This window comes from Periplaneta americana, chromosome 2 (genome assembly GCF_040183065.1).
Source record: "Periplaneta americana isolate PAMFEO1 chromosome 2, P.americana_PAMFEO1_priV1, whole genome shotgun sequence".
NCBI classification, from domain to species: domain Eukaryota; kingdom Metazoa; phylum Arthropoda; class Insecta; order Blattodea; family Blattidae; genus Periplaneta; species Periplaneta americana.
Window position 1 is genome coordinate 202,865,987 of NC_091118.1, and position 19,023 is coordinate 202,885,009.

Here is a 19,023-nt window from a genome sequence, read left to right on the forward strand (position 1 = left end):
ACATCCCTCATTCTTGTATTCCCCTTTTTATTAAAAAAAATGTTTTGTGGTTATTTTACATCCCTCGTTCTTGTATTCCCCTTTTTATTTAAAAAAACAATTTTGTGGTTATTTTACATCCCTCATTCTTGTATTCCCCTTTTTATTAAAAAAATTTTTTTGTGGTTATTTTACATCCCTCGTTCTTGTATTCCCCTTTTTATTTAAAAAAAATTTTTTTGTGGTTATTTTACATCCCTCGTTCTTGTATTCCCCTTTTTATTAAAAAAATGTTTTGTGGTTATTTTACATCCCTCGTTCTTGTATTCCCCTTTTTATTTAAAAAAAAAATTGTGGTTATTTTACATCCCTCATTCTTGTATTCCCCTTTTTATTAAAAAAAATGTTTTGTGGTTATTTTACATCCCTCGTTCTTGTATTCCCCTTTTTATTTAAAAAAAAATTGTGGTTATTTTACATCCCTTGTTCTTGTATTTCCCTTTTTATTTAAAAAAACAATTTTGTGGTTATTTTACATCCCTCATTCTTGTATTCCCCTTTTTATTAAAAAATTTTTTTTGTGGTTATTTTACATCCCTCGTTCTTGTATTCCCCTTTTTATTTAAAAAAAATTTTTGTGGTTATTTTACATCCCTCGTTCTTGTATTCCCCTTTTTATTAAAAAAAAATGTTTTGTGGTTATTTTACATCCCTCGTTCTTGTATTCCCCTTTTTATTGAAAAAAAATTTTTTGTGGTTATTTTACATCCCTCATTCTTGTATTCACCTTTTTATTAAAAAAAATGTTTTGTGGTTATTTTACATCCCTCGTTCTTGTATTCCCCTTTTTATTTAAAAAAAAAAAATTGTGGTTATTTTACATCCCTTGTTCTTGTATTCCCATTTTTATTTAAAAAAAATTTTTAGTGGGTTATTTTACATCCCTCGTTCTCGTCTTCCCCTTTTCATTTAAAAAAAATTTAGTGGGTTATTTTACATCCCTTGTTCTCGTCTTCCCCTTTTTTATATTTTAAATTTTTTTAGTGGGTTATTTTACGTCCCTTGTTCTCGTCTTCCCCTTTTTTATATTTTAAATTTTTTTAGTGGGTTATTTTACATCCCTTGTTCTCGTCTTCCCCTTTTTTATATTTTAAATTTTTTTAGTGGGTTATTTTACGTCCCTTGTTCTTGTATTTCCATTGTTCACGTCTTCCCTTTTTTATTTTTTTAGTAGTTTATTTTATGCTCCTCACATTCTTGATTCCCCTTATTCTCGTCTTCCCCTTTTTATTTTTTTAATTTTTAGTGGGTTATTTTACGTCCCTCGTTCTTGTATTCCCCTTGTTCTCGTCCTCCCCTTTTTATTTTTTTAGTGCGTTATTTTACGACGCTTTATCAACTGCTGCGACTATCTACCATCTGTCTTCCCTTGTTTTCCTCGTCTTTCCCTCGTTCTCCTTATATTCTCTCCGGTTTAGACTTCCACATTGTTCTTATATTTCCCTTGTCCTCGTCTTTCCCTCGATATTTTTGTCTTCACTTTATTTTTCATCTTGTGTTCCCCTTGTTCTCTCCATTTCCCCCCCCCCAATCTCCTTGTATTCCCATTGTCCTCTTTATGCTTTATGTTCCCCTTGTTCTTTTGTTTCTCTCGTTTTTCTCATCTTCCCTTTTTTGTTTTCCCATTCTCTTTTTTTTTGCTCATATTCTCCTGTCTTCCCCTCATTCTCCTTGTCTTCCCTTTGTTCTCTGTACGTTTCCCTGTTTTCCATGTATTCCCTTCTGTTCTCCTTATCTTTCTATTCCCAATGCAAGAGGAGGTTCTTTTTTTTTTTTTTTTTGTGATAGTCAATTCCCAACTCCCCTATTCCTAATCCAGAGAAAGAATTCCTTGCCAAAAGTCCACTTTGATAATTACATTTTTTAGCATCTCTTTACCAATAGCAGTTTGAAGCATGCAATCTACTATCTGTCAGAATTTTTTTCTGGTGAAATAAATAAAATAGAAATATGTAGCCTTTGTGGTGATGAATTTTGAAATGGTACCAGACAGGTAGAATACTGATGCCTGCATTCTCATCAGTATCACAGTTACCAGCATTATCATCACTATTTCTTCCCATCCACACAATCCTGCTGTCCACCCTCTATGTCAAACCTCATACCAAACTATCTTCCTTTTTTACTTTAACCATTTCTAATTTTGTCTGTTCTGTAGGGAGAGTAAAAGCTAGTCCCAAAATCGCAGAAGGCAGAAATAATATCTATTAGGTAGTCCTTTTACTTCAGCTGGGGAGAATCACATGCTAATCACAAGATATCTTCGTCCTTGGTCTTTCATGGGATGTCGCGCCATGGATTTATTTAATTTTTAATCATTTTTCATAATATAAATTGTACTTTCATTTCTTACTCCATTCTACATTAATACAAAATATCACAAACTTTAATGTTTCTTGAAGGAAATTGCTATGTGTGTTCTTTTTTATTTCAAATAGAGATCCATTAGTATTTTCCTATTACGAGAATATTTTATATGCACCACTCCTAGATAAACTGACTGGATTATTAGAAACTACTATGTACAAACAGATGGCATCAGAAATGCTAAAAAGTGTGTTTTGTGAAAACCTAGAAATATACCTTTTCCAGCATGGCAATACTTTCTGTATTCTTTGTATAATGAAAAAGTGAAAGGATTTTAATATTTCAAACAAAAACACCTGCCTTCGTTGCTGTTATTTGTGGAGACCACTCCAGATCCAGGTTAGTTGACACCAGTTGTACATCTCTTTTCTCCTAGGCATTGCCAGTGACCCAATCATTTTCTTCTGGCTGCAAAAATGAAAATGTTCTATTACACCAGAGTTAGAAGGTAGTGTTACAGCACCACACTAAACACTAAAATTCACACGTATATGAAGAAGTGAACAAGGAGAGACTGCAAATCAAGCTTTCAGGTATAACTCCCTGTGAAGTTGATTTGAATAATTTCGAGGGAAAAATTGTTCCGGGACTGGGTATCGAACCCAGGACCTTTGGTTAAACGTACCAGCGCTCTACCACTGAGCTACCCGGGAACTCTACCCGACACCGATCCATCATCACAAAGGCTATACCTGAAAGCTTGATTTGCATAATACATGTCACTGTTCGTTAACAGAAAACCACGATTTAAGTCACACAGCATTAGTGTGCACTCAATGTTGGTTGCTTGACGGTTGTTAGCCCACTTTGAGGTCTGTGGATATAGAGGGAAAAATTGGATCGGTGTCTGGTAGAGTTCCCGGGTAGCTCAGTGGTAGAGCGTTGGTACGTTTAACCAAAGGTCCCGGGTTCGATACCCAGCCCCGGAACAATTTTTCCCTCGAAATTATTCAAGGAGAGACATATGACAGAAGAGAGCGTCGAGGTTTGACATGTTCTGAATCCAGAATATAGGACAAGACCACGGGCACTTTGACTCCTGATATGGATGGTCGGACGCATTGTGCTATTTCCAATTTTCATCCAGGTAAGAATGACTGGTGAATTTTGAAGATCTCTGATTCAAACAATTCCCACACCCTCCCTGGGGCAGATTGAATGAATGAAAAAAGCATATAGTAAGAAAGATTCGAAATTACATTTAAATGCACAAACTGAATTAAAGACAAAATGAGCTACCAGTAAAGAAATAGATCATGAGGTAAGACAAGAATCTCCACAATCTCTAACATGGTCAGATTTTTATATTGACGAGATCAGAGAATGGAGTGAAAAATCTGTCCTTGGGCAGAAAACTAGAATTAACTAAATATTAAGACAATATTTAGCAGCGATTAATTTTCCATCAGAATTGTTTACTTTTTTTATAGTAGGGTGTGTATTGCGAAAATTCTGTTTGTAAGTTAATATAAATAGATCATTTTCTTAATTAATAACAGTGTACATCTCCAATAAATGATTTCTTAGCATCGCCACAGATACACTTGATTGTACTTGTCACTATCTCTGTCACTAGAGAGTTCTTGAAATTTATATTTTCCCCGCCATTCATAAAATATTTTGATATGATGCCTCTTGCACAAAAGGGGAGATCTATAACAAACTTGATTAATATATTTCAGTGTTATTTGTATTTATCCTGGTAATAATGAACAGTTTGACTCGTAGACATTTTGTTTTTTAAGCTTTAACTTCCCATGATTATATGAGAAGATTCGAAGAGAACGGCAGTTACTTAGACTTTCGGCTCCCCCCTACTACCAATAATGCATAACACAATGTCAATACAGCGGTTGCTGTCGTCTGCGATACAACGAACTTTTCTGTTGATTTTCGAGTTCATTTTTTTCCTGGTTATTATATGCTTATTTAAGTTGTGTTAACTCTGGCTAAGTGGTTTTGTATTTTATTTTATTATTGTAAATATTTTTGTTTTATTACTAATATTATTACTTACTGGCTTCTAAGGAACCCGGAGGTTCATTGCCGCCCTCACATAAGACCGCCATTGGTCCCTATCCTGAGCAAGATTAATCCAGTCTCTATCATCATATCCCACTTCCCTCAAATCCATTTTAATATTATCTTCCCATCTACGTCTCGGCCTCCCCAAAGGTCTTTTTCCCCTCTGGTCTCCCAACTAACACTCTATATGCATTTCTGGATTCGCCCATACGTGCTACATGTCCTGCCCATCTCAAACGTCTGGATTTTATGTTCCTAATTATGTCAGGTGAAGAATACAATGCGTGCAGCTCTGCGTTGTGTAACTTTCTCCATTCTCCTGTAACTTCATCCCTCTTAGCCCCAAATATTTTCCTAAGAACCTTCTTTTCAAAAACCTTCAATCTCTGTTCCTCTCTCAGAGTGAGAGTCCAAGTTTCACAACCATACAGAACAACCGGTAATATACAGTAATTGCTTTATAAATTCTAACTTTCAGATTTTTTGACAGAAGACTAGATGACAAAAGCTTCTCAACCGAATAATAACAGGCATTTCCCATATTTATTCTGCGTTTAATTTCCTCCCGAGTGTCATTTATATTTGTTACTGTTGCTCCAAGATATTTGAATTTTTCCACCTCTTCGAAAGATAAATCTGCAATTTTTATAGTTCCATTTTGTACAATATTCTGGTCACGAGACAATCATATACTTTGTCAGGATTTACTTCCAACCCTATCGCTTTACTTGCTTCAACTAGAATTTCCGCGTTTTCCCTATTATTATTATTATTATTATTATTATTATTATTATTATTATTATTATTATTATTATTATTATTATTATTATTAATGAATTAATTTGTATTACTCTCTTTGTATCATCTTCGTCATGGTTATTCTATTATTATTATTATTATTATTGTTTCTATCATCAACATAATTATTGATCTCTGTAAAATTTATGTAGACTACTGGACTGTACCAGATCACGAGCATATGCTCATTTCGGGTATCTATTCATATGTATTCATTTCAAATGTAAATTGTGAATAAATTTGAATTTGAAGTGCTTGTAAACGTGTTACTGTGTTGAAATAAATCCTTCTTGTGTATCTGTAACTTCTTCGAGTTCTGAATTGTTTTTCATCCAAATAACATCAAGAAAATGCCCTTTATCCTGTAGGCAAGGCATTGAGAAGAAGTGCAGTGTTGAAAGAAAAGTTTTAATATCAGTACAAGCACTTCTTTTAGTTTTAGACAATATAAGTTATTTCCTGGGTAACGCAGTTGAACTTGTAAACCATGGCTGCGAAGTCTTAGTAAGTGAAAACACTGACATCTCTATATAATTATATTGTAATTTATTTTCAAAGAAAGCTTTCCCATCAACACTGACTTCATCCCTTATCGTATTGCCGAACCCTGAAGTGAAACACCAGCAGGTTTTTTTTTTTTATTTCAAGTAATGATTATTAATTTATCACTAAAAATTAAATATTTCATGTGAATCTTTCCCTGATGTATTGACATAGCTACTGAGCAAAATCCGTCCTTTAGTACACCAAAAATTGCTGTAGAAAGACAGCATGCCCAAAAAGATTTTTCATTATGAGGGCTGATGAAAACATTTTCGTGAAAATCTAGGAATGAATTGAGGAGCTGGGTGCAAGAAGGGCATTTTAGGGAATATGCCCTTTTTGAGTAAAATGCGTTTATTGTGTTTTCTGATCTTTTATGCATATGATCACCAAATTATAATTCAATACTGTGATCATAGAGGTCAGGAGTACCCAAAATGTAAAGGCATGCATAGATAACATTATTACAGTTTGAATTTTCAACATCAGTTTTCTCAAAACTTGCATTTGAGAGAAGTGCCTTTCTTGCACCCAGCCCCTCAATTACTGTTTGCAATATTGATAGCTTCTCTTTATTTTTCATACAGTGGAACCCCTATTTCACGTGTCTCAAGGGACTCAAAAAATGACGTAAATTATGTGGCATGGGTTACACATACCAAGAACATAAAGGATAAAATGTCCATTGTACAGAATTATAATTAATTTGTAATCAATGCTTGGGACTTATGTAACACAGGATTATACTACTTATGGCTTTTAGAGGACCCGGAGGTTCATTTCTGTCCTCACATAAGCCCGCCATCAGCACCTAATTTCTCACGCCTTCTATTCTGTAGGTGAATTCATGACATTCAATAAAACTTCATGAAATTGATACTAAAACTATGTGTTGTACTAGTAGACTACATTGTAAATCTCGTCTGTATATATTTCATCTAGACTGTGACTATAAATTAAGATTTTATAATAGTACCGGTATTAAGTTTTTTGACTTGTTCCATATTCTAGCTGTAAAGCAATGTATAAATATCATGGAATGTTAATAAATACAATACAATACAATACAATCAGTCCCTATTCTGAACAAGATTAATCCAGTCTCTACCATCATATCCCATCTCCCTCAAATCTCGGCCTCCCTGAAGATCGTTTTCACTTAATTTAAAAATAAAAAAAAAAGAGAGAGAGACTGTACCTAGCTCAATCCACTAAGAAAAAATAGTCTCATTGTGATTTTATTTAGGCCTAGCTTCTACCATATGATATTCTATTACTACTGTACTCCAACCACGAGAAAGTCTCCAGGGAATGAAGGGAAGCGGGATGATGCTGTGAATGAATGTTGATGTCATAAGATGTCATAAGGTCACACACGTGGGTACTCTTATCTCTATTGGCTAGCTCTCACAGCACAAACCATAACAATGATACAGACATATCAATAGTGCAATTGATATAAATCAACATGGATTTTACACCCATAGGTCTACCACAACAAATCTAATTAATTTTACACAAAAGGCATTTAATACATTACATAATCGCAGAAATTTAGACGTGATATACCTTGATTTTTCCAAAGCGTTTGATAAAATTGACCATAAAATTTTAATTAATAAACTTTCAAGTTTTGGATTATCTCATTCATATTTACAGTTAATAACGTCATATCTTACAAACAGGCAGCAGTATGTTTCATTCAATCAAGTAAAATCAAAACCATTCACAGTAACTTCAGGTGTACCCCAGGGATCTAATCTTGGTCCCTTGTTCTTTTTACTTTATATCAATGACTTACCTAAACAGATTTTGCACACTAAATGTTTACTATATGCTGATGATGTTAAATTGTATAAAGTCATTGACAAACAACAAGACGTTTTTGATCTACAGCATGATTTGGACAGACTATATAGATGGAGTATCGATAATTTTCTTCTGTTAAATCTTAATAAATGTTGCTTTATGACATATTCTAAAAATAAGACAGTTCCTCAAAATTCGTATGAAATTAATGGTGTGAAGTTACCTAGAGTAGAATCATTTAAGGATTTGTGTATTTATTTTACACAGAACTTATGTTTTAAAATGCACTTAAATCATGTGGTAATTGATGCATATAGAAAATTAGGATTTATAATCAGAAATACAAAAGAATTAAAAAATATAAATACTATTGATATTCTCTATAAAACTAGGGTTAGAAGTAAGCTAGAGTATGCGTCTGTAATATGGTCACCTCAGTTCCAGTCCCATCAGATGCAAATAGAAAGGATACAGAAAAGATTTTTACGTTATTTGTATTTTAAAAAATATCACGTATCGTCTTATGACAAGCAAATTTCATATAATCAGTTACTTTTTGAATTTAATTATAAAACTTTAAAATCTCGACGATTAATAAATAGCCAAATTTTACTCTATAAGACTGTTAATGGTATATTGAATAACTGTGATTTTCTTAAATTGCTTCAGTTCAATGTAAAAAGAACAGAATTACGTCATAGGCAACCTTTTATTATTCCTATTCCTAGAACTGTTTTCTTCCAGAACTCTCCATTGTTTGTTATGTGTAATACTTACAACTCTCTGTCTTTAAACTGTGATTCTCAATTGGATTTCAGTTTAACAATTGAAAAATTTCATACAATATTAAAAAGCATTGTATTTCCTTAGATATTTAAATTATGAAGAAGTGTTTTATAATGTTTTTACTCAAGTTTTTCAAATAATTTTGCATCATTATATTGACATTTGGCACTATATTAACTGTAATATTATAATATTCTAGCATCTATTACCATCATGTATTTTCTTTCTTTTGTTTGTGTTGTTTGTTTTGTTGTTGTTTTTTTCTCTCTCTTATTATGTATTTTGTGTATACATCTGTGTAAGCCACCTGTAATTGGAAGCATGCTTCTGTTGGTGGTGGATTAAAAAAAAAAAAATAAAAAAAAAATAAAAAAATATTGATACTACCCTAGTTACAAAATTAGATCACAGTTAATCTCCTGGTCTTTTAATTTCTTCATACAGGAAATAACAAATGCAGGAGAGCGCATGTTTTTTAAACTGACGTTATAACGATAATATTTATCTACTTCGTTCCAATAGATGAGGCAGTAGTAAGCACATTCCTTTCACGGTTGATCTCCTAGTTGGAGAACAGTAATTGTACAAGAAAGTTGTGTTTTCTACCGTTTGTCTCTTTGGTGCTTATAGCCTTTTTACGTCCAGTCTTAAATTGTGGGAATGTAAAAGCAGAGTTCAACTGTAAATATATGAAGAGCACCCTTCCCAAAGTCTCACCTGTGAATCCTTCATAGTGTGGGCTGCACCAGCAGTATCCTCAAGTTGTCTAGTCCCCCAGACACAGCTCCACCAATGTATGGTCACCAACACCAAAAACACTTGCGTCTAGTGGCTGCCAGGTGTCGTCACGTCAGCTGTGTCAGAAGTCCTTCCCTCAGGCTGGCAGTCAGGCAGCATTGCAGTGATGAAAACTCCACCATGGCCAAGGACTGGCCCTCACAGTTGTACTCTGTGTCCTTGTAGAGCTGTTATGGGGGAATCTTTCAGTAGTTGCCTGCACCATCATGTCCTACAGAAAGTTCATGGATGATGGAGTTGCTCCTATCGTCCTGTAAAGACAACAAATAGGATTTCTTCCATAAATCCAGAAGTTTCCAAATTGGTATGACATATCTATTAAGTACCAGTACACAGTTCGGATGTTCACGACCTAAAACACCGAGAAATATGCAAACAAGTATGTCCTAAAGTAGCTAAATAACCCCTTTAAAGGCAAAATACGATTTATTTGTAATTAGCAAATTTTAATTGGAACTAAAAAATATTTTACGTACAGTAGTGGCAAAAAAAAAAAAACCAGACTGACGGAATAATCAAAGTCCCCGAAATGAGCCACTGTGCATGCCACGCCTGCATTCACAAGATAGCGAGTAATCTATTGAAATTGTTGTAGTTTCGACTGCTGACGTAGCCCATTTCGAAAGCCATTAGAAAATAAGCTGGTAAAATTCATGTTCTGGGAATAATAAGTTAATCAATTAGTAAAATATCGCTGCAATCGAAAAGTATTGGGAATAAATTTGAATAAGAAACAAAAAAAAAAAAAAAAAAGTTTTCTTCCCAGGCAGGATTCGAACCACGAAAGCCTTAGTTACCAGTCTATCATGGCTCTGGAGTGAACAAGGCTCTGAAATCAGCTATAAGGGTCGGTCCGGGTTTTTTTTTTGCCACTACTGTATTTGAACACAGTTTACATGCATGTCCCTATACAACTACACTGTATTACATTCCTTGATATCCACAGACATTTTCTTGAACTTGATTGGTGGATTAACCTGCTGTGGTTACGTACACACTGTGACACGGAAAATAGTCGCTCTCCTGTAGTGTGAATTTGCCTCAGTGTGGTTCAGATTAACGCAAAATTCACACGGAGAAATACTTAGCATCGAGGTCCGAGGATGAATTCAAGTCGTAGCAGCGACATATCTACAGTCAACAGTTCACAGCATAAAATGCTCATCAAAAAAATTACTTCCATACTCTATTGGCAAGTTTATCATGCTATCGAAAAGAAATGATATATATTATTTTATATATTATTTTAATGTACCGAAGTACATATGATATTTCCATGCAGATATTCTGCGTCATCATACGATGAAAGAGTAATGGAACGGAGAAAAATTCTCTCCGGCACCGGGATCCCGGCCAACTAGTCACTCATAACGAGTGCACCTCAGCACATGTGTGGACTTCGGTCCTACGTTCATAGACATCTATGACGTAGTGCAGAGGGCGGCCACTAGAGGGAACCCAAGAGTTGGAGCTTAATCTGAGATGATTCTGTCCGACGCCAGGGTGGTATCCAGTGTGGCTTAGTGGATAAAGCATCAGCACGTAGAGCTGAAAACCCGGGTTCAAATCCCGGTGCCGGAGAGAATTTTTCTCCGTTCCATTACTCTTTCATCGAAAAGAAATGCGTTATTATAGCAGTAAAAAATTTTAATAAGCCTTCCTATGGATATAAAAGTGAAACTCAAAACATCAGATTTAGGGCCAAATTAAAGAAGTAATTTCTCACGCCTTCTAATCTGTAGGTGAATTCATGACATTCAACTACATTTCATGAATATTTCTGTATTATATTAATAATACACTTTGTATCACTTCTTATAATCAGTGGAGCGGATTACCTGGGAAAGGTAAAGGAATTACATTCTACTCTCACTGGAAAAAAGGTAACACCTGGATTAGCAATGAGAAAGGTCTATCTTGTGGCCAATGGACAGAGGCCATTAAAATGAGCACCAATGTTATCGCAGTTAGATCTCTCCCCGGTAGAAGCCTTAGCAATACCCATTGCAGGAGATGCAATGAGCATGAAACGTTACCCCACGTGCTAGGTTTCTGCCCTCAGGGCTAATTACTGCGAATTGACAGACATAACACAGTCCGCTCAATAATTGCTAACAGATTAAGGGAACATGGTGGATACGAAGTATATGAGGAAGTTCAATGTCTTTCTACGGAAGGATCTACACGGCGTGCTGACATCATAATAATTGACCGAGATAAAAAAAAACTGGTCTCATTCTTGACCCCACAGTAAGATTCGAAATTAATGAAAATCAACCAAAGCAGGTACATGAAGAGAAACGCGCTATTTACCTTCCATGCTGTGATGATCTCAGTCATAAATATAATATTCAAGATTGGAATGTCATTGGACTTATGTTTGGTGCGCGAGGAACAATTCCCAAATTTACATTGGAGATCCTCAGAAAATTAAAGGTTCCTGAAAAGACTCTTCAGACAATTGCATCAACCATTTTAAAATCTTCATTGAACATCATCAATCACCATGTCTATTCATCTTTATAATATTCAATGTATATTATTTATTTTCAATAAATTTTTATCGTTTTGATAGCTACCACATCTTGTCGCAGAATATTCTTTTTTAAAATTACATTATGTATTTTTTAACATTAATTTACATTTTCTTTTTTGTTGATTTTAAATCCAAGATTTGGACAGCTATCATTTCGATTTGATTGATACGGTAGCTATATTCAGCTAGACTGTGACTATAATTAAGACTTTATAGTATTATCAAGATTTTTTTTTTGACATGTTCCATATTCTAGCTTTGAAGCGATGTACGAATACCATGCCGGCCTGGATAGCTCAAGCGGTAGGGACACGGCATGTCTCTATCGCTTGGTCCGAAAGGTTGTGGGTTCGATTCCCGCCTTGGGCACGGGTGTTTGTACGTAATAGTTTAAGAAAACGGAAAACAGAAAAAGAGAAACGAAAAGGGGGGGGGGAGAAATGCCATGGAATGTAAATAAATACAATACATTACATTTGTGTCACGAAACGACATATTCCCTGCAAAACCTTTATGGCTTAGTCATAGAGCTCTTTCTTCTCGTTACAAAGATCGGGCTTCGAATCTCTCTATATATTTTATTTTTTATTGGGTTATTTTACGACGCTGTATCAACATCTAGGTTATTTAGCGTCTGAATGAAATGAAGGTGATAATGCCGGTGAAATGAGTCCGGGGTCCAGCACCGAGCATTTGCTCGTATTGGGTTGAGAGAAAACCCCGGAAAAAAATCTCAACCAGGTAACTTGTCCCGACCGGGATTCGAACCCGGGCCACCTGGTTTCGCGGCCAGACGCGCTGACCGTTACTCCACATGTGTGGACCTCTCTATATAAAACTCATGTGTGTAAACAGCGTACACGATGATCCCCAAGCTATTTCGAGGTGGGACTTAGTCTCTGAACAGCGATCAATTTCCGTGTCAACGGGTGTACCGGACAAATACTTTTAACAAGTGAAACAACATTTAGTACGAGCGGTCTATGACATTCTCTACGGCACTCGGCAGCAAGCGGGCCCGGCGTCAGAGCTTGTCTTTCCCAGTGAACGAAATCCGCTACAATGGATGTGGACAATGAATACGATTCAATAGAAGCAAACACACATATCGAGCCAATAAACAAGGTTAGATATTAAGAAAAATTTAAGAAAATGTAACACGAATTAACTAAATGAAATTAGGCCTACAGTGCAATAAACCACACATTTTACGTCTCATAACAATCCTTCAATACATAAAATTCTACTATAGTTACTTGTCTTTCATTTCAAATAAATTTCGACCTCAGACCTCTTACTGTCCAATATCCTCGTACATAAAGCCCCATGGGTGTGTCACTGACAGAGCCTATCACAATGTCTATCTCCTAACTTACTTACAAATTGCTTTTAAGGAACCCGGAGGTTCATCACCGCCCTCACATAAGCCCGACATCGGTCCCTATCCTGTGCAAGATTAATCCAGTCTATCATATCCCACCTCCTTCAAATCCATTTTAATATTATCCTCCCATCTACGTCTCGACCTGATATTTTTCCCTCCGGCCTCCCAACTAACACTCTATATGCATTTCTGGAGTCGCAGAAACGTGCTACATGCCCTGCCCATCTCAAACGTCTGGATGTAATGTTCCTAATTATGTCAGGTGAAGAATACAATGCGTGTAGTTCTGTGTTGTGTAACTTTCTCCATTCTCCTGTAACTTCATCCCTTTTAGTCTTGATTATTAGCCACAGTTATAAGCTCCTTGCATGATATACTATTACATTTCTTTGTACGCGTGTTCGTTCAATATTCTCCTAGTCGTCTTGTCTTTCTTTTATTCTCTCTATTTTGCAAGTTTGAACCAATAAATTACCAAGATTGGCGATAGATTAATCAGTTTAGAAAATTGTGTACTTATTATGTAGGCCTATAACTACTTTTTATATATAGATAATTTTTTTTTAAATTATTAAGTTTGTACTTTTGTGAACTAATATCAATAAATCTATCTATTCTCTCTATTTTTGTTCTTGTATTCCCTTGTTCTCCTTGTCTTCCTGCCATATCCATTTATCCTCATATTCGCCTTGCCCTCTTGTTCGTCTTGTATTTCCCTTATTCTCCTTCCGTTCTTCTTGCTTTCCTTGTATTCCCCTTGTTTTCACCTTGTACTCCTTGCACTTCCCTGTGTTCTTTTATTTTCTTTATATTTCCCTTGTTCTCCTCGTCTTTTCGTTCCCGATGGCTAGAGGGAGTTCCATTTTATCGTGATAGCAATTTCCCAAGTTACACCCCGTACCGAGTCCGAAAAAAAGACGTAGTTTTACTAAAAAAAAAAAAAAAAACAAATGCATATAGTTACCCAGCTGTAACAAAGATTTTAATAGCACACAGAAGTCCCATTCTGGTAAGACCTAATACTCACAGCTACATTGTAAAGCGGCATTCTGCCAGTTGCAGCCACAGCTGTGGGTCCACGTGATGCTCCTGCACAGCGTTGGTCAACCAGTCAAATGCTTGTAAGGGGCAGCAGACTCACATCCAGGTTGTACATCAGTTCATTCTGCTTGTGGAACCCAAGAAAGAAGAGAGGCTGACCTGCAACATGATCAATAAAATACAGATATGAATCCTTTTTAAATTTTAACTGTAACAATCTGATGTCTTGACTACCAATGCACCAAAGATTCTAATAGCACACACAAGTATCATTCTGGTAAGATAATGCAATACTCACAGCTGCACTGTGATGCAGCGTTCTACAAGTTGCAGCCACATCTGTCGGTCCAGACGATACTCCTGCACAGCGTTGGTCAGGCAGTCAAATGCTTGTAAGGGGCAGCAGACTCACATCCAGGTTGTACATCAGTTCATTCTGCTTGTGGAACCCAAGAATGAAGAGAGGCCGACCTGCAACATGAATAATAAAAACAGTCATGCGAACTATCCAGTCCATGGCAAGGATGTACTTCGACCCACTGCTTGCTAACTACCCTTCAAAAGTTGGTCCAATCTACTTACTGTAGGTACTACAAGGTCCTAAAGTCAAATTTTAAAAATTGATTTATTTTACGATGCTTTATTAACTGCCAGGGTCATCTAGCGTCTGCCAGCGAAATGAGTCCAGGGTCCAACGCCGAAAGTTACCCATAACTTGCTCTTAATGGGTTGAGGGAAAACCCCGAAAAAACTTCAACCAGGTAACTTGTCCCAACCAGGATTTGAACCCGGTCCCGCTCATTTCACAGTCAGACAAGCTAATCGTTACGCCACAGCGGTGGACTTCCATTAGAGTTACCAGTCTCAACTTAAAGATGGCACAACATTTGTTAAAAGTCGGGGATACAATTAATTCCTTATTAAACTTCGGGAAGACAATCATTCCAAAACGGGTGAAACTCCGATCTCGCTACCAAGCACACACTGGAGAAAAATGCGTACTTAAATAATTGGAAACCTCAGAATTGTAGAACACCACAGTTAGAGTGATTAAATCGTGGTTCTAGAGTGTTAATTTTACTTCCAATTAAGTACGTTTTTTCTTCCGTATGTGGTGTGAAAAAAATATCAAAGTTTTGTCAAAGGTAAATCATATACATATAAACAAACTTTTCGGGCAAACATGAAGAGAAGATGTATTAGTTTTTCTATAGCACGTGACACTGAAAATTCCAACGTGCATTTTTCTTAAGTTGTACAGTTCGGAAATCTGTTACAGGTTAGGTTAGTTCAGGCGTTTAGTATGCCATGCTTATACGAATCTATCAGGTTAGGTTAGGCTTTTGGTATGCCTTGCATATATATTAAAGTGAAGTGAAATGTGAGTTTTGCTTTCATTTTGAAGTGTTGTACCTATTTATTTCACGTGTGAAATAATCACTTCTACGTTACCTACATCGATGAATTCTATTCAATTTTGATCTATTTTCTAATATGTTTTCATGTCAACTGACGTTATGTATGAACTATTCACATTTCAAACTACATCCCTCTGAAAATTAGACAGTTTTTCTTTTCTTTTTATTATTTTTTTTTTTCGTAAAAGAAACTTCAGCGTGGCGTGCAATAGAAGACCCAAAATATAGTAGGTAAAGCACAGAGCAACACGATCCCCACGTTCAGACAGTAACATTATTGCACATTTATTCTTTTTCTTACTAATACCGACCCTTTTCAGACACCTAAATAATCCACTATTCCAGTTAGCATTAACAACTGAACCACATTACATATGTATGCATTGATAATGCACCATGGTAAAATTAAAAATTCTCTTAACTTCTAAATATCATTAAATATAGTCAAACAAAATTCACTACAACAAGACTACACTTTTCAGTCGGCAGACTCGCCGGCCTGCTGATCCGGAGCTGCGCTCGGGCTTGGGTTGGATCCCCCGTTTGACCTGATTGATTGGTCTCTCCCGAGGTTTTCCCCAGCTGTGAGACTGACGCCGAATGGTCTATGGCGAGCCCTCGGTCTTACTTCACTTCACCCCCGTTTGGTCTGATTATCTGGTTGAGTTTTTTTCCCCCGAGTTTTTTCCCCAACCATTAAATGTGAAGCACAGGAACGCCATTTTGTAATTTAAATTAAGCAACACGCCAAACGAATTATCTTTACACCAAAAACGGATGCTCCCTGGACCAAATTATCGTATTTTATAATTGTTTGAATGCAATAGAAGCCAGAAGCCTTGCTAAAGATGTTATTGCTAAAGCACTACGAAATGGCGTTCCTGTGCTTATCAGTTACCTCCCCAACCATAAGGCAAATGCCAGGTAATCTGTTGGCGAATCTTCGGTCTCACCTCACCTCGCTAGATCTCGCCAAAAAAATTGTGAAAAATTTAAATTTAAAATTGTAAAAAAATGTGAAAATGGTAATGGTAATCTTGTAAAATTTTGACTTGTTCAACATCTTAAAGCTTCATTGCTAATGTAATGGAATAAAATACATGAAATGAAAATCTCAGTTCATATGACCTGGCTAATACACCCAGCAGATGGCAGCATGACCTCACCTCACCTCATCTCACATCTCGCCAAAATATTGTAAAAAAATTGCAGATAATTGTAGAAAATTACTAAATTATAAAACTGTAAAAATTTGTAAAAATTGTAATTGTAGTATTGTAAAATTTTGACTTGTTCCACATCTTAAAGCTTCATTGCTCGTGTAAGATCTATGGAATATAATAAATGAATGAGTATAACGAACGTCAAAATGTCGGCATATGCCGCAATCTTGTACGCGGATCGTATATTTCATTAATATTTTAATATAATTTAGATTCTCACTTCTTACGTAGAACAATAATAAAAAAATATCGCTTGCCACTCAATTACATTACTTTCGACGAAACTCCGAAATCAAATCAATGACTTATGAATAAACTTTCTCGAGAAAATGGACAGTCAGTTAAACTACATAATTACAAAAATATTAAGTTATCTCTAATAAATAGACCTGAAACGACTATTTAATTTCAGAAATTTCTTATTTGATTTACAATTTTACTCTTCGGAATTTTACATTACTTTTCTTATTAAATTCGGTACGAATGTAAAATATTAGTTGAACAGTTTACTGTAAGAGGCTAGACATTTTATTAAATAAGATTCTTTGTTCTGGAAATAAACAACTTTAAAATATAGCCTAACATAATAATTTTATTCACTTATAAATTAGGATTTAATTCGAAACATTCATTGTGTTGTAGTTCCTTTATAGGCTATAGTCTGTATAAACAAATTCCCTATAAATCATTTATAAATATAAGGAAAGAAGTTCAAGTAAGCATAAAATATGACTTACCAACTTACCTCGGCAAACCGGGAACCGATCCGACCTCCTTCGCGGCGCACGCCGAACTAAGCAGAGGCCAGCCGGATGCACATCAATCACGAGTCAAGGAACGTAGCAGAAGAACGTAATTGGGGATGCGTTTAAAATTCAGCCAATGATATTACAGACTATGTTACTTTGTTTTAAAATTGAAGTACAGTACTGCACAAAAGAAAACTAACTTTCCACAAGAGACGATTTTAGAACTTATTTAATTTTTAATATACTTACTTACTGGCCTTTAAGGAACCCGGAGATTCATTGCCGCCCTCACATAAGCCCGCCATTGGTCCCTATCCTAAGCAAGATTAATTCATTCACTGTCATCATACCCCACCTCCCTCAAATCCATATTAATATTATCTTCCCATCTACGTCTCGGCCTCCTCAAAGGTCTTTTTTCCTCCGGCCTCCCAACTAACACTCTATATGCATTTCTGGATTCGCCCATACGTGCTACATGTCTGGATTTTATGTTCCTAATTATGTCAGGTGAAGAATACAATGCGTGTAGTTCTGTGTTGTGTAACTTTCTCCATTCTCCTGTAACTTCATCCCTCTTAGCCCCAAATATTTTCCTAAGCATCTTATTCTCAAACACCCTTAACCTATGTTCCTCTCTCAAAGTGAGGGTCCAAGTTTCACAACCATAAAGAACAACCGGTAATATAACTGTTTTATAAATTATAACTTTCAGATTTCTTGACAGCTGACTGGATGATAAAAGCTTCTCAACCGAATAATAACAGGCATTTCCCATATTTATTCTGTGTTTAATTTCCTCCCGAGTATCATTTATATTTGTTACTGTTGGTCCAAGATATTTGAACTTCTCCACCTCTTCAAAAGATAAATTTCCAATTTTTATATTTCCATTTCGTACAATATTCTCGTCACGAGACATAATCATGTACTTTGTCTTTTCGGGATTTACTTCCAAACGTCAAAAAAATGACTTTCATACTCCATCGACAAGTCTATCGTGCTATCAAAAAGGAGTGCGTTATATGGCAGTAAAAATTTTTAATAACCTCACTATCGATATAAAAAATGAAACTCAAAATATAAGATTATTTAGGGCCAAATTAAAGAAGTACCTAATTTCTCACGCCTTCTATTCTGTAGGTGAATTTATGACATTCAATAACACTTCATGAAATTGATACTAAAACTTTGTGTTGTACTAGTAGACTATATTGTAAATCTCGTCTGTATATATATATTTCATCTAAACTGTGACTATAAATTAAGACTATAATAGTATTAAGTTTTTTTACTTGTTCCATATTCTAGCTGTAAAGCAATGTATGAATACCATGGAATGTTAATAAATACAATACAATACGATACCTATCTCTTTACTTGCTTCCAGTAAAATTCCCGTATTTTCCCTAATCGTTTGTGGATTTAATTTTTAATATACGTTAATGATTTATTAAATCTAGATTTGAAAAATAGTAATGGCTCCATATATTCAAATGCAGATGAT

General features: G+C 35.5%; 1 long non-coding RNA gene across 1 annotated transcript; it reads right to left on the minus strand.

The window, feature by feature from the left end:
• Positions 1-2,129: 2,129 nt before the first annotated feature.
• Positions 2,130-14,279, minus strand: LOC138695345 (uncharacterized). The gene is made up of 3 exons (XR_011331140.1): positions 14,113-14,279; positions 9,085-9,416; positions 2,130-2,814 (listed from the first exon to the last, which is right to left on the minus strand). It is a non-coding gene; the product is annotated as an uncharacterized lncRNA (long non-coding RNA).
• Positions 14,280-19,023: the final 4,744 nt, after the last annotated feature.